At 38.9% G+C, this 15,570-nt stretch overlaps 1 protein-coding gene and 1 pseudogene across 5 annotated transcripts in view; one reads left to right on the forward strand and one right to left on the reverse strand.

The window, feature by feature from the left end:
• Nucleotides 1-15,570, forward strand: part of KCNMB2 (potassium calcium-activated channel subfamily M regulatory beta subunit 2) — a 321,616-nt gene that overhangs the window by 110,405 nt on the left and 195,641 nt on the right. The gene's annotated exons all lie outside the window — the stretch shown is intronic.
• On the reverse strand, nucleotides 5,425-6,086 carry LOC112304993 (general transcription factor 3C polypeptide 6 pseudogene; annotated as a pseudogene).

Raw genomic sequence — 15,570 nt, forward strand, 5'->3', positions numbered from 1 at the left:
AGCATGGAAAACTATGGACCTCCTCTCCCCCCCATCTCTCTAATTATATATAAAATTATGTTTTATGTCCCCTCCTACCTTATCATTCTTTTCTAACTTTTCTCTTTGCTGGTCACTCTTCTTTTTTGTTGACACTTTTTCAGTAATTGAAAATATCTAACTTACATCTCCAACCATCTCCAGCTGTGACCTTACTCCCCAACCCAAATCTTGTTGCCTTCTACCTAGTAGAAATTTTCCTGTGGCTGCCACTCTACATGTCAAAATTCACTTGGCAAAACTGAACTTTTGTGAAGACCTAACAAATCCACTCTGCCTCATGTTTCTATTCACTGTGCCACTGATTGCCCAGGTTTTAAAGCCAACAACTGTCTCTGAATCCTCCTCCAAGTATAGAGCTAACTGGCTGGACTCCTATTGATCCTTCCATCAAAATGTCTTTTGTATGCACGCCTTCATTCCTATATAAATAAAGCCCTTTTATTCTCACATTCTCACACATTGGCTATTACAACAGTTTGCTAACAAACCTTGCAACTAGTCTGATTTTTTCAAAATGCCATCCTGAAATCACTTGCACAAGAATTACCTGGGAAGTTTTTAAAAAATATATTGACTTAGATGACTTGTATTTAATCAGAATCTTTTTCTATAAGGCCTGGAAATTTAGCAAACACCCTAGGTAGATCTATCACACACAAATTTTGAGAAAACTGCTCAAATCTCTTCCCACCCTTGTTTTCTTCTACATGGCTCTTCCTAATGAATAGTTCCAAAACATGACCTTGATCATGGAACTTCCCTAATTACAGCGCCTCTGCAGCTCCCCGTTAACCAAGCAAAAAAAGTTTCCCAAGACTGGGCATCACTATCCTCCCATATGTGTTGTCCAGATAAATTTCCAGCCTAATCATTACCTCCCACTTTCAGCCTGTGTTACAACTGAGCTGTACTACCCGCCACCCCTAAAATGTTCCTATTAGATCTTCTTGTCTCTGTCTCTTGGCCTAACCCTTTCAAACATTCAAGAAAACTCTCTCTCCCCTTTCATTTTCACCTGTCAAACTCCTATAAACTCTCCAGGGACGCCCCACCCCGGGTAAAACCTTCTCTCAGCCCTTTCTCACTTTTCCTTCCATTCCTTGGCCCCGGGCTGGAAGGGACCTCTCTAGTCTCTGAAGTCTTTCAGCAGGTTTTACCTTTTGCTACTTACATATCACATAGTTGCATGCATACGTTATTTTCTTTTTTTTCTTCTACTTACAAATATTGTGGAGAAAGGAAGCATATTTTATGAAAAGACAGATTTATGGAATAGAAATAAAGTTGACATGGGTTCAAAATCCATCTAGTATGTGTCCTTTAGTAAATTATTTAACTTTTCTGAATTTTGTCTCTATTTATGAAGTGGGATAACACCACATACATTATAGGATTTTGTATATTCTATAAGTTGTATGAATTGAGTGTCTTGTCAAAACTCGATCCATGTGAAATTGCCTATATTCAATTATTTTCACCTACAAAAAAATAGAAATTTTACTATACCTATTAGTCCTCTGTATTTTAGTACACTTTGCTTTAAGATATTGTGTTCTGTGCTATACTTTGCATCCACTTCACACATCAGCCCTTTGCCCATTGAAAAATATATATATTTATATATTATATGAATATAAAAACATATATTATATGAATATAAAAACATGAAGAGATAATTGAAGAGAACTGCACGAGTACCAAGAAGGCAAACCATTAATCTACCTCAGTGCTGCCCCTTGCCTGTTCCTTTTCAAAGCAGGTGAACTAACAGCAATTTTAATAGTAAGCTAAAGTAGATCTTTTCTAATGAGAGAGTTCAGTTAAACAAAGGTCAGCAAGAAAACTAACAATACTCATTGTCTCTTATTTATGGTCCATCTGGGCATCACAGGAACTCGCTCTAATTTCTCTCCTGAGCGTTACCTTACCCTGAGTTTGTCTAAATTACATTACACCCCTCCTTGGCTGGGATTCCCTGTCATTAATCAGAACAGCAATGGTAGTTTCAACTGCAACTTCTAAGAAAAGCATGCACATTTTGTCTCTCTAGCTATCTTTCTGTACCCCTGCAATATTGTGAAAAAGTCTCTTGACCAATTAACCCAAAGGAAACTCTTGAGAAGGTCACTGTTATTTGGTTATAAAGGTAAATGAGCTGGGAAGGAGTTGATGTTGCTTTTATGTTCTTACTAAGTGTTAAGTCTTCAGACTTATCAGTCCAAAGAAAGATTCTTTGTGGAATGTTCCCTTTGTTAAAAAAAATAATAAGTTGTGCCAACAATGCATTATGCTAAAGGAGGTTCTCAAGGAGATTACAAATTACTCAGGAATTATATCAAGTCCCAGGAGTTAAGAGTGAGATAAATGCCATAAGAAAGGTACACAGTGCTTTGGGTATTTTAATGGATAGAGAAAGATTTCAGATAGAAAAGGACAAATCTCCAAGAAGCACCAGTATTAACAGGGTTACAATATCTCCTCCCCTTCCCTCCCCTCCCCTCCTTCTCCTCCTCCTCCATCTTCTTCTCTTTCTCCTCCTCCTTCTTCTTCTCTCTCCCTCTCTCTCCACTTATGTGGCAGTTATGGTACATTCAGTAAGTTGATAGACATCTTTGTGCCTCAGTTTCCTTATCCATAAAATGGGGTCATAATACTTGCTATGCAGAGGTTCTGTGTAGGTTCAGTAACATCATGTATACCAGGTGGCTAGCACAGTGCAGCGTGCAGTAGCCTCTCAAGGACTGGCGCTGGTTGTTATTAATGTGGGCAATCCTATAAAATGTTACAGAGAATTCAAAGGGGAAGGACTTTAGATTTTGTGCTTTGGGATTTTACCAGTTCAATGGTGAAATGGGAGATCATTTTCCAAAACAAGGTTAAACATCAAAATTAGTTTCAATGGCATTAAAGGACTGAGCAGATGGTGAGGAAGCAGGCCATCCTTTCAAGGAATTATCTTTCCTCCAAAGGAAAGCAAGAGTGAGGGCAGTTGACAAAGAGCCAGTAAGGATGCAGGAGTCATAGGCTGGCTGTGAGGGCCTTTGGGTAGTTGATAAAATAGTATCTTACTTTATTTTGTATGCTACACATGAATTTCATCTCCTATGAGTCCCACAACTCTCTGCGGTGGGCATCCTCACCCCCCTTTTTAGGCAGGGAAGCTGAAGTTCAAAGACACTGAAAGTACCTGCTCCAAGTCCTACAGCAAGTAATGGCAGACTCAGCCTTCCAGCCTGTTCCTCCGACTTTAAACCCCAGTACGCACTGCCTCATGTAACTAGGAACCATTCACCTCTGCCTCTGGAGCCTGATTCACTGAGACATAGATATTTCCAGAGATAATACCTGTTGCTTTTGTGATACAGTCACTGTTAACAAGACTTTTAAAATGTCTATAAGGATATACACTATTTATTGAGCACTTTGTAGATGACAGGAACTTTATACAACAATATGAGTAGTAGCTCCTGAGCCCTTAGTAAGTGCAAGGTATTGCGCTAAGCATTTGATATGCATTCTTTCATTTAAGGCTCAGAACAGCCCCAGGAAATCAGTGCTTGTACTATTCCAATTTGACACTTGAGGAAAATGAGTGTCAGAGTGACCAGCTTGCCCAAAGAAAGTTATACAACTTGTAGGTGTGGTTCAAGCTGGAACCAGCCTAACTCCCAATTTTTCAAGCATTGTCTTTGACACCTGGCCATTTGACACCTTTTCTGCCCATGAGCCGATGTGCACAGGCCCCAGGTGTGCAGGCCTGGACTGTGAGGCCTGCCCAGAGCTCCAGGAAACAGAGGGGAGCACATGACTCATGCACAAATGTCTTACGAGGGTGGTGACCCAGGCAATCTGCCTTCCTGTGGATTAACATCTATCTCTGCTCTCTCTCCTTACTCACTAAGTAAACCCCTAATGTGAGGTGTTGGCCCTCATCCAGATGCTGACCAAGGTTTACAGGTGTGATTCTCCATGGTAACTACAAAACAATGATTTAACAGTACTCCTATCACAAGCTTCCACACTGAGAAGCTGTGAAAGAGAAAGAAGAGTTAGGCAAGTAAGCGAAATGTTTTGTTAACAACTTTCACATTTTTTTCCCTTAACATAAGGAATATTGTTTTTCTATTTTTCTATAGTCTTATTTTTTGAATAACACTAAAAAAATGATTCTATTCTCTGTCACTAATTTCTAAGATAATTAAGGTTGCTAACCCCTTTCAAATAAAATATAAATTATGTCCCAATTCCCTTCCCCTAACACTTCCTATAACTCAATGTATATCAGTGGCATTATAAGCTTTATTTCCTTCCCATCCCATTTCCCCCAAATCAACCTTGGCCTCATCAGTGCAGCACACAGGCTACTTTCCTATAAAATCCCCTATCGCCCATCTAGATAGAATTCGGACCAAAGGCCCTTCCATTTCCATAAGTGTCATAGTGTTTTTAGTAACTGTTTTAACTCAAACATAATAATTATTTTTGCTTTTGTTTTTCCTTAATTATAGATATTCAAATATTCTATTACCCTGAAATTAAGATTTAAAATTTGTAGTCAAGAGAAATGACCTAATCCATTACACAATTTAAGCCTCAATAGTCTGCTAGATTTGTGGATAAACACCACGGTGAATTCTGACAGCACTCCTAGCAGTGCTTAAATTTCTTTCTTCTTTGCTAGGTGTGCAGAGTTTGATGTTGTCCACATTGCAAAGGAATAATAAGAGCTAAGGGGTTCTCCCTGGTAGTCCTTCCTAAAGATAAGCAGAAAAAAACTGCTCTGTGCCAAAGTGTTACCTTGGCTGGATTTTTTATCACTGCTTGTCAACAAGCTTTCCCTAAAATGGTATTGAATTAATTTATATTCACAAAGGCAAATCAATTTCAATAAAACATTAAAATGAAGTTCAGAGCCTTAACCTGAAAACTTGAACTTCCAAATTGCTGCTCAACCAAAACCAGTTAAGATTTATGACAGACATATAAAATGTGAGGAAGGAAACAGACTTCCTCTATTAGCCTACCTAAGTGCCATCTGGCATGATGCTAGAAGAAAGAAACAAACAAAAAAAATCTGGTTTGGAGCTAGTCTTGGTCTGGATATTTTTTATAAGATTTGATGAAAAAAACTATGAAACACGAAATAGATTTTGGCCTGTTGAAAACAAAATTAGAAAACAGATGCATGGACAAGACATTTGGATGCAGGAAATAATTGGGAATATGCCTGAGACAGAAAGGGACAGTTTGTGGCTGAGCACAAGAATGTCGCCCAGCATCGGGGATTCTCTGGTCAGCTCCAGAGATTCTTTTTTTACACAACCAATTATTTTATATAAAAAAACTCTTAAAAGTTCATGACTAATTATTATGAAAAACATTTCATCTAGTAGTAATTTCTAAAGCAGCACCTTGCATTTCCATAAAAACAAAACACTGTATTTCAGAAGAAGGGACATCAATAAGAGGACCAGAATCCTCTATTTACAAGTGTGGTGGTTTCCCCTGTTCATAACTCAGCTTTGAATTATCTTTCATTTGAATCTCTTGTTCATTCCATTCCGGAGATACATGTGGAGTGGGAGCTTCAACTTCCTCATCTTCATTTTCATGTAAAAAGCTACAAATTGTGTTGATGCTATAGGAGAAATAGTTATCTTTGATTTGCAGCCGTTCCATATCACCCGTTTTCTTCTCCTTCCATCTCCTCTCCGATGACTTCTTGTCATGTTGAGCTCCTTTGTTGTATGACATTTAGATGTTAGCATTGTTTTATCATTGCCTTCTGCATCAACATGTTCAACAATTTCTTCAAATATAACACAGGTCCCAACAGTGTCTTCATCCTCTCCAGCATAGACACAGCTATCCACTTGCAGAATGGGCCTCTCAGTGTCAGTTTCCAAAATCTTGCATTTATTTTCACAATTGGAGAGAAAGTCTGAATCAATAATAATTCCTGATAATTCCATCAGAACCAACTGCTCTGCCTCCACTTCCTCCTCTTCCTTGTTCTCCCAACTCCACTTCTTGGCCGCTGCCATGATCCCGCCCCTCCAGAATTCTTAATGGTACTAGGGGATTGTTCCAATTGTTTTTCCCAAAAACAAAACCTTGAGAGACTTAAGGTAGACAGAAAAGAGAATGGAAATACTTGAAAGAAATCATTGAAAAGGAATATACCAGAGCTAAACTGTTTTTTCAAAAATATTAAAATTAATCACTAACATTTCTTGATTACTTATGTATAAGTGAGGCACTATGTTATGTCATCTTTTCCTAATAAATAACCTATGAGTAGGTTTTCTTACCATCTCTATTCTTCAGATAGGGAAACAGAAGCACAGAGAGGTCCAGCAACTTGTTTAACACTACATAGTTAACACATTTTAAAACCTTGATTCAATCTCAGGTGATCCAATTCTGATTCCAGAGTCTGTGCTCTTAGTAACCATGGCCAAGAAATTCCAAAACACTATGTTTTTTTAAATAATAACGTTCAGAGCATTTGCTTGTAGGTAAATTTGAATAACTTCAAATAAGGATTCAAACCTGAAATATTTATCAGAGTCAAATCCTGAAACTACAACCATTACCAAAACACCATGACTATTCCTTATCATTGTTTCAGAATAGACCTTCAGAGCTCATGCCCTTTGTGACAGCATGGGTAGAACTGGACAGCATTATGCTAAGTGACATAAGCCAGGTGGTGAGGGACAAATACCATATGATCTCACCTTTAACTGGAACATAATCAACAAAAGAAAAAAGCAAACAAAATATAAGCAGAGTCATTGAAGTTAAGAACAATCTAACAATAGCCAGACGCAAGGGGGGAGGGGACAGTGGGGAGAAGCATTTTCAGGAACTACTATAAAGGACACATGGACAAACCAAGAAGGATGGTGGAAGCAAGGGAGGGAGGTGGGAGAGAGGGGTGGGGGGAAAATGCAGACAACTCTCATTGAACAACAATAAAATAATTTTTTTTAAAAGAACAGACCTTCAAATGATAGTGAAACTTATAGCATATATGAACATTTATTTTTTAAGAAAAATAATTTTTCTCTTATCAGAATTACCCAGAACCTTATTAGAAAAGGCAATTCCTTCCTTTTTCTCTGATGCAGAATAAATACCCAATTGCAAATCAACTTAATTCAGTTCTTTCTAACAGTTAGTTACTGGTTCCCTTTCAAGAGATAGCACCTGTGCCTTTGATTTTTCATAAAGAACTCAGATTCACACTATTTCTATGGAATAAATATATCTGACATTCACAGTCATTAGCTCATTAGTCTGATAATGACTGTGATAAGATTGGCACAGTAAGATAATAAGATTGATAAAAAAAAGATTAGAAGACATGCTCCTTTGTCCTCAAATTTCTTACAAACTAATATTGATTACTTTTCAAAAGAAAGCACTGGTAGGATTCCCAAAGCATACAGGTGTTGTGTGAAGGACATAGGTCCTTTCCCTCTGCAACCCACTCTGTCATAGGTATCACTTGTCTGGAGAGGACCACATGAAGCTGTGGAACAAATCCTACTGCGGAAGTTAGCTGATAAAAACATATGACCAAGGCCAAGGTCCTTGCCATTTTAACTGAGATCTCTTAAAGATAGTGCTGTCAGGATGAAAAGGGAAATGATGGAAATGATGGACTCACAGACCAGAGGAGCCGGCACATTAGAGCAGTGCCCTCACACACTACCACCGACAGCCCTCACACCATGTGCCCCCCAGACTGCCTCTGCAACTGGGGAATGACAAGAACAGTGAGAGGAAAAAAAGGAATAAGCAGAATATTTTACTACTTTTCAGGAATGAAAGCTCGGCACTATCCACAAACCTTCCCCTAGCAAAGGGTCTTCTTCCCTTGTCCATCAACTCCCACTGTGTGAGCAGGGGGTGTGATTTAATCTAATGGGCTCCCATGGTATTAAGCACATGAGATTTTCTATCTGGGTTTGATCCCTGCTCTTCCAATACTAGCGGTGTCACCTTGGATAAATTATTTAATGTTTTCAGTATACGTTTCTGCACAACACTGGCCCTGCAGGTTTGTTGGGAGGTTGGAATGAAATGACACATAAAAAATATGTGTTGGTATAATAGGTGATCAGTTCAAACTAATGTTTGTAAATGCATCAGTCGCATCCACTGTGTTAACAAATCCCTCTGCCATTACCCTTTGTAGCTCATAACAATTTCCACTGTATTATAGATGTTTGTGTATGTGTGTTTGTTGACTCAGATAGATTGTAAGTGCCTTGCTTTTAATACTAACTATATCCAAAAAAAGAAAGATATAGTCTCTGATATCAAGATATTAACAATTAGATAATGAACCCAGTACATGCTGTAATATATTAAAAAGTAGAAAGTGCTAAATTTCATACTAGACCCCAGTAGTGCTTTGGGACCACCAAGGAGGGAAGGCTACTTTTGACTGGGAGCTTGAAATAGCTGTGGTATACAATGTCATGGCAGACTGGGTAATTGGTCTGTGGCTTACAAAACATTTGAATAAGAATTAGAAATGAGAAGGAAAAAATAGATGTCTTAAAAAGTACAAATAGACACATCTTGAAGATTCGTGGGATATGGAAAGTAAATAAGAGAGGGAAAGTGACAGAAACCCAGAGTTTTAAGCCCAGAAACCTGGGAAGACTGTGATGGCTGAGGTTCAGTGGGGGATCACAGAGAAGCGAGACTGTTGGAAGAGCCTGAGCTCCGTTTGGAACACACTGAGTTTGAGGAGAAGGAAGGACATCCAGATGAAGACGTCTCCTGCAATGTGTAACTTGCAACTCAGGAGAGAGAGAAAGATTTCAGAGCCACTTTCACAGATGTGATTATTTAAACTTAGGCACTCACTTTGGGGAGAGAACCAACCAAGAATTTAAGGACATTAGGATAAAACTCAGAGAGATACAATTTTAAAGGAATTTTGGGGGACCTTGCCAAGAAACCAAAATGCATAGTCACAGAGGCCAAGGGAAGAGAGAATTTCACACAGATGCTGGTAATCAGATAGGTAGGTCCTGCAGAGAGCCTGGGGATGATGAAGAGAGAGGGACGTGCCGGCCATGGGGTGACTTCAAAGAAAGCCATTTCAGGACTGGCCAGAAGCAGAAGGTAAAGTGGGAGGAAAGACAATGCTTGGAATCATAGCTTGAGGGACAATGAAAGGTGTTTTATTAAGATAACAGAAGGCTGAGCACATTTGTAGATTGATGAGGAGCCAGTAAAATGGATTAAAACTGAAGAATAAACGAAGATTAATTACTACTTCAAGACCGGGAGCACTCGTTATCAAGCCTTTCTGAACATTAGACTCAGCTAGGACCCTTACCATATGCGAATGCCTGTTGCTGATCTACAGAGATCCCAGCTGAATTGTTTTGGGAGGGGAGGGCACCTGTGTTATGTATTAGTTCTCCCACGTGATTTCCTATGCATCCACATATGAGAACCACTGACCCAGAAGAACTGGGCATTGGATTAAGGCCCCAATAGAGGGTTGCTTTTGGGTGAGAAAGGCTCTTCTGCCTCTAGGATAGGAAAGGATGAGTTAAGAGTAGAAACATTTTGAAGGAAGAACATTGGAAGAACTCATGAGAGATGGTTTTTCTGAGAAACTAGAAAGTCAGATGCTAAGAGTAAGTATGCAGGAATAAAGGTGAGTCATGGAAAAAAAAGAAAACTTAAAATGTCCCAAATGACTACCAGGATCCCACCAGGGATAAACAAGGTAATTGTCCATTTATGGCTTCATTTTCTCTCTGCTTATTGGTTCACCACCCCCTGACACAGAAAAAACACTACTGTCTTTTTTGTTTCTCTTAGAAAAAGGAGAAGAAAGAGGAAATTTATAGACAGGGAAGATCTAGAAGAACAATAAAGTTATAGGGCCTTAGGGAAGACTTTAAGCAAGAGTATCAAGAGGGAAAATCTAAGCTGCAGACTCAGACCTGTGTAAAATCACTTAGAACTTGTCCATGAAGGCATCTTGCAGACCACCTTGCTGAACTCCTCCCATTTAAGTAATAAGTACACCAAGGTTCAGAGAGATTCTGTGAGCCAACCATATTAAATAGCAAGTGAGCACCACCAAGACACCTTGAAATTCTGTCTTCTGATTCCCCACACCAGCGCTTGCTGATCCTGAACACATCCTGCCTCCTGATGTCTGTGGCTGAGATTCTCAGGGAGTGAAATGGCTGAAGCTCCTCCATGAGGATTAATAAGTAAATTCGTAAATTGTTTTTAGCTTGTTTCAAGAGATGAAAAAAATGTTCAATTTCTTCTTTATTGCTATTATTATGTTAACCAGATTGAATTGTTGCATCTCTTTAGAGTTTCTTGTGTCTAGCATGAAGTTTCTCATTTTACCCAAGCCAATTTTAAATTGCTCATAGAATACACAGATAACTGCAAGAATTCAATTGCTACATTTAGTGCATTGTTTACAATACAACCAAAGGGAAATAGAAGAACTTGCTAGTCTAGAGAAGCAGCAAGGTAGAATCTGCAAAACTGTAAAAAGACATATTTCAGGTAATTAAGAAGGGGCAGTATGCAGATGATGTTTTACTGAGTTGTACACTTTAAACCTGAATGGTTTTCTGAACCATCATCACCCCAATAAGTTTGGGTTCAAAAAGAAGGGCCACTGTGTGTTGACAAGATCCATGGGTCTTCTGAGCTGTGTGCCCACAGTACACGTAAGGGGCTTCAACCCCCTGGGCCTGGGGTTTTTCGTCTGCAAAGCGAGATGAATGTACTAGATCACCTTTCTACTTCTATTTCCATCAGCTTTCAGATTTTTGCCATCATCCTCCACAATGTGTTGTGAAGGACTTTTAACCAAACTACATAGACTATCTTGTGGGTCATATTTCCAGTTTTTTGAAACTTTAAGTAAATGTCTGTCTCAACTTGTCAGCTTTCTTATCTGTAAAGAAGAGGAGTGCTGGTGTAAACATTCTCCCCTCTGAACCCTGTGCTTCCATGGCCTTTTTGCTACCTTTGGATAGTTGTACCAGGCACTAGGCTGGTTGCTATTTACCTTGCATGGTTGAACGCTCTGCCCCAAGCCCCACACAGCCAGACAGGGCACTGACCAATGAGCACTGTATCTTGGTACAAATGCCCCTGGGCACCTTTCTCTTTTCCTTTTTTCTTTTGTCCTGTCCAAGTGTGCAGGACACTCCTAGATCATTTCAGGAGCCCTGGGGGCAGGCTGAAAAGAATTGAGAGAGCAACCATGCAGAGAGTGACGCGACAGGGTGGCAGGCACTATAGGTAAGCTAGAATCTCCCGGAGAACTGTGTTTATTTCACCTTCCTCTTCTCAGTTGGTAAAGGAATTGGTGATGGTTGTTATGCAGAAATAAACCACAAGTAAAGAGAACAGTGCTGGTGTGGATGTTTCAGAAAACGGCTAGAAGATGGCAAACTAAAGAATGCAATGTTTCCTGGCTTTGGAACTATCTGCATGGCTGCAGACGCAGGAGTAGAGGGAGGTGATCCCTTGTGGGAGATGATCACTTGTGAAAGAAATGGTTTCTTTCATAGGGAAGTGACTTTTCTTCTCTCAGTTGGATTTAGGGCTGTTTCTTGATTCTAGTGTGTATTTTCTCGTATTTTAAAAGATGGCATAGTACTAATTCACAAGTCACAGGTTTCAACTCTAATATATTGGAGTTTTGTGTGGTTTTTCTCAGCCTTTCTAATTCTCGATATTTTACTGTAAGAATTTTCTTCTATTTGATCAATTTTCTGAAGGAAATTCTGTCTAGACAAGCAAACTGACTTGGAGGATGGGTACAAATATCTAGATGACTCTAGAAAAAAGGATCTTAATTGGTTGATTTAGGTGACAAGTCTTTGATCTTTGCTAGTATTAATTACCAAGTATACTCTTAGATCTATGATTCTGCATATATAGAAATCAACTTACACAAACACATTTAACAGCAGTCTTATTTTACAGGAGATCCTCTTCCTCTGCATACTAGATCACAGTATTTTTAGTGATGTAAAAATATATACAAATTCAAGCTAATAGACATTCATGGATCCCTAGTATTCCAATATGCCCTGTTATATGTTACCACTTTGAAAATGATTATTAATACCCTGACTGAAAAGTTACTTATAAAACATTTCATTTCAAAATAGGCATAACCTTTATATTTTAAATTGTACAGATACATTGTTAAGTCCATTTCTCTTCCCTGTATTTAATTTATTTTCCCTGTTTGTTTTAAAAAAAGAAATATAACAGGAACTACTATAAAGGACACATGGACAAAATCAAGGGGGAGTGTGGAGGTGGGGGAGGGAGGGGGGTTCGGCTGGGGTGGGGTGAAGGGATGGGGAGAAAAGGCATACAACTGTAATTGAATAACAATAAAAATTTTTAAAAATAAAAAAAGAAATATATATAATGTATATGTTATATTATATTTTTATATATGTACACATACATATAATTAGGTCAAAAAACTTGAAAGATAGAAGGTAAGAAGGAAGGAAGGAAGGGAGAATATTTGGCAAGTAATTAGCTTATCTTAGATCACCAAACAAAATACTTCAAGTCTTCTCAAAATACCTCGTACTATTTGGTTCAAATGTTTTCCTCTAAGGGCTAATTTACCAGCAATAGAGAGTGTTGAAGATAAGGCAGGGTGGGTACCCAAGTAACTGACAACCAGTCAGGAGTCCTTTGTCTGAGAACAGAGACCATTGGGTGGACATTTCTCACAACAGTAAATAAGTCAAAATTAAATGGAAGATATCCCTCCCACCTCAGTGATATGACTGCTATTCCGAACTTTACCCCAAGGGCTCTTCAAAGTTTGAGACTTCTGTTGTGTGCAAATGGCTATACTGAGCCCCACAAACAGAGCTCAGCCAACCAGTAAGTCAACCAATGAAATCTAGGTATTTCAGATCTAAAGCCCCAGTTTTCTACCTCCAAGGGTATTGCGATATTGATTTTGCTCTCCAATGTGCTGTGAAAGAGCACAGTAGACCTCACTGGCATATAATGATGAAGATTTGGAACATTAGCTGACATCTTTGAACACCACATGTCAGACATGTGCTCAGTGATTTCTGTCTCATCTTCTAATGGAATCTTTGAAATAACTCCATGATGTAAGTGCTATTTCCATCCCCTGATGAGGACACTGACTTGAGACTTGACTAAAGTTGTTTGCCCGAAATACCACAGCTAGTCAATAACAGAACCAGGATGCAAACCCAGTGCTGCCTGACCACAAAGCCTGTGCCTTACCCACTGCACTATTCCAGCTCCTCGGGTGCAACTGGCATTATTCTCCAGATGTTCCTGGACACTCAGAAGCCCACAGCAGAATATGAGTTCTCTGAGGTTACACTATGCCACATGTTGCTTCTGAATCCCCAGAAGTGCCAAGGATAATGCTGGACGATAGTAGGTACTTGAAAAAATACCTGTTGAATCTAACGTGTGAATGAAAACTCTTTGTTCTAATGCTTTGTCCTCTCCCTGTGCTGTGAAACTGAGCACGAATCCATACATTTTTTGTCACAAGGATAGTGTTGTTTGAACAGGAACAAGATAGCATTATGAATAATAGATTTCAATCTATGAAGCACAGAGCTACAGCTATAGTTCAACGGGATAAAGCAGGGATTATTATAAAATCTTGAGAGATTACTGTAAGGGGCCCATGATCCCCTTCGCTATCAATAAACACTAAACAATGCTGAGAAGTAGGCTTTCATGTTTATTTATTTTTACATTAAAGCTGTACAGAGTTGTGGAAGTACAGAGTTGTGTGACCACACCAGAGTTTGGACAGCTGGGTTTTATTCTTGTTCCAAAACTAAATGGCTCTGAGACTCACAGCAAAAGGCTGATCCCTTCAGGCCTAAATTTCCTCATGGTTAAAAGTAGGAGACAATCAGATTAGACAATGTATAAGGTCCTTCCAACTTTAAAATCCCATCATTCTTTAATATTGCTGCATCAGATTCCAGTGTTAGTGTAGCTGGAAATGCTCACTTTGTAATTTTTTTTTACCTTTTGCAAAGGCATTTTATGGCAAAACTCAGTAGGGAAAGAAATACAGCAGCCTTTTAGCCATAGGCTGGGATGTAGCGACTATAGTGTGTATGTACAGGGAGAGGAAATGCCGTTATCTGCTTTGGTGCAGACAAGGTCAAATGTAAATAGTATCACCAAGGCTTAGCATGCGTAGAATTAGTGAAAGTTCTTGTATAAATACAGGGTTTCTAGTAACATCATACGCAGCACAATTTTACATACTCATATCTGGGAAGTTCCAGTGCTGGCTTCTGTGCCTACTTCTCTACTAATTAACTGTGTTACCTTAATTAACTAACGTGACTTTTCTGGATCTGGGTTACTCCATGCATAAGAGAGAGCTGGATCTGATATCTCCGTGGAAGTGGGGGAACGTTGAAAAGAGTGCCCCCAGAGTCCTACAACAAAGGAGTGGAGGGCTGGGCACAGGGAAAGAGAGCATTGAAATGTAACAGCTGCAAGTCTCTCCAAGCCTCCCTCAGGACTTTCCGTCAGAACAAGTAGATGTGGACACTTCAGCTTTGGATCATCCAACTAGAAATCCATGTCTCAAAACTCCAAAATACATGGAAACAAAGGGCCCCAACAAGAAGACTGAGAAGACATCTACAAAGTACTTGTAAATCATTGAACTTTGATTAGGATGGGCATCATGCATCATAGAAGGATAGTGATCTATACACATAAAGACAAGACTGATTGGAACCAACTCTAACAGATAAGAAACTCAGTACTGATGTAGGTATGAATACTGGAGTGCTGGAAACACTGGATATCAGTATAAACCAGGTGGAAAAATTGGATCCAACCAGTAATTGCTGCATTGTTGCTTTGCATAAGGGGGAACAGTTGGAGAAATAGAAAGATAGGAAGGAAGATTTATCAAGCACCCACTTTAAGTCAGGTGCCATTCTAGATGCTTTACATGTGTTACCTCATCTAATCCTCATGTTAACCTTTAGAAAAAGGTAATTTGTTCCAGTTTTATACTCAAGAAAATCAGAGCTCATCTAACAAACTTGCCCGATTCTTATATACACTCGATAGGTTATAATTGATAAAAACTCTTTGAAGAGTAATTCATCAGAACCTATCAAAACTTTTAAAGAATGAATTTATTGTTTCCGCAATTCTATCTGTAGCCAGGTATTCCTCAGAAAGACTCTCACAAGTGTGCAAGAATATTATGTACAATTGTTTCATTACAGCACTATTTGTAATGAAAATTTGGAGACAACATAAAGGTTCTTCAGTAAAATAAACTATGATATATCTATATTTTAGAATACTTTGAATGCAATAAAAAGATTAAAGTACATGAATTTAAAATCACTCAAAAGGATGTCTTAGAAATATTTTTGAGTGTAGAGATTAAGATACAAAATATCATGTTGCTCTGGCCAGTGTGGCTCAGTTGGT

Source organism: Desmodus rotundus, chromosome 2, assembly GCF_022682495.2.
Source record: "Desmodus rotundus isolate HL8 chromosome 2, HLdesRot8A.1, whole genome shotgun sequence".
NCBI classification, from domain to species: domain Eukaryota; kingdom Metazoa; phylum Chordata; class Mammalia; order Chiroptera; family Phyllostomidae; genus Desmodus; species Desmodus rotundus.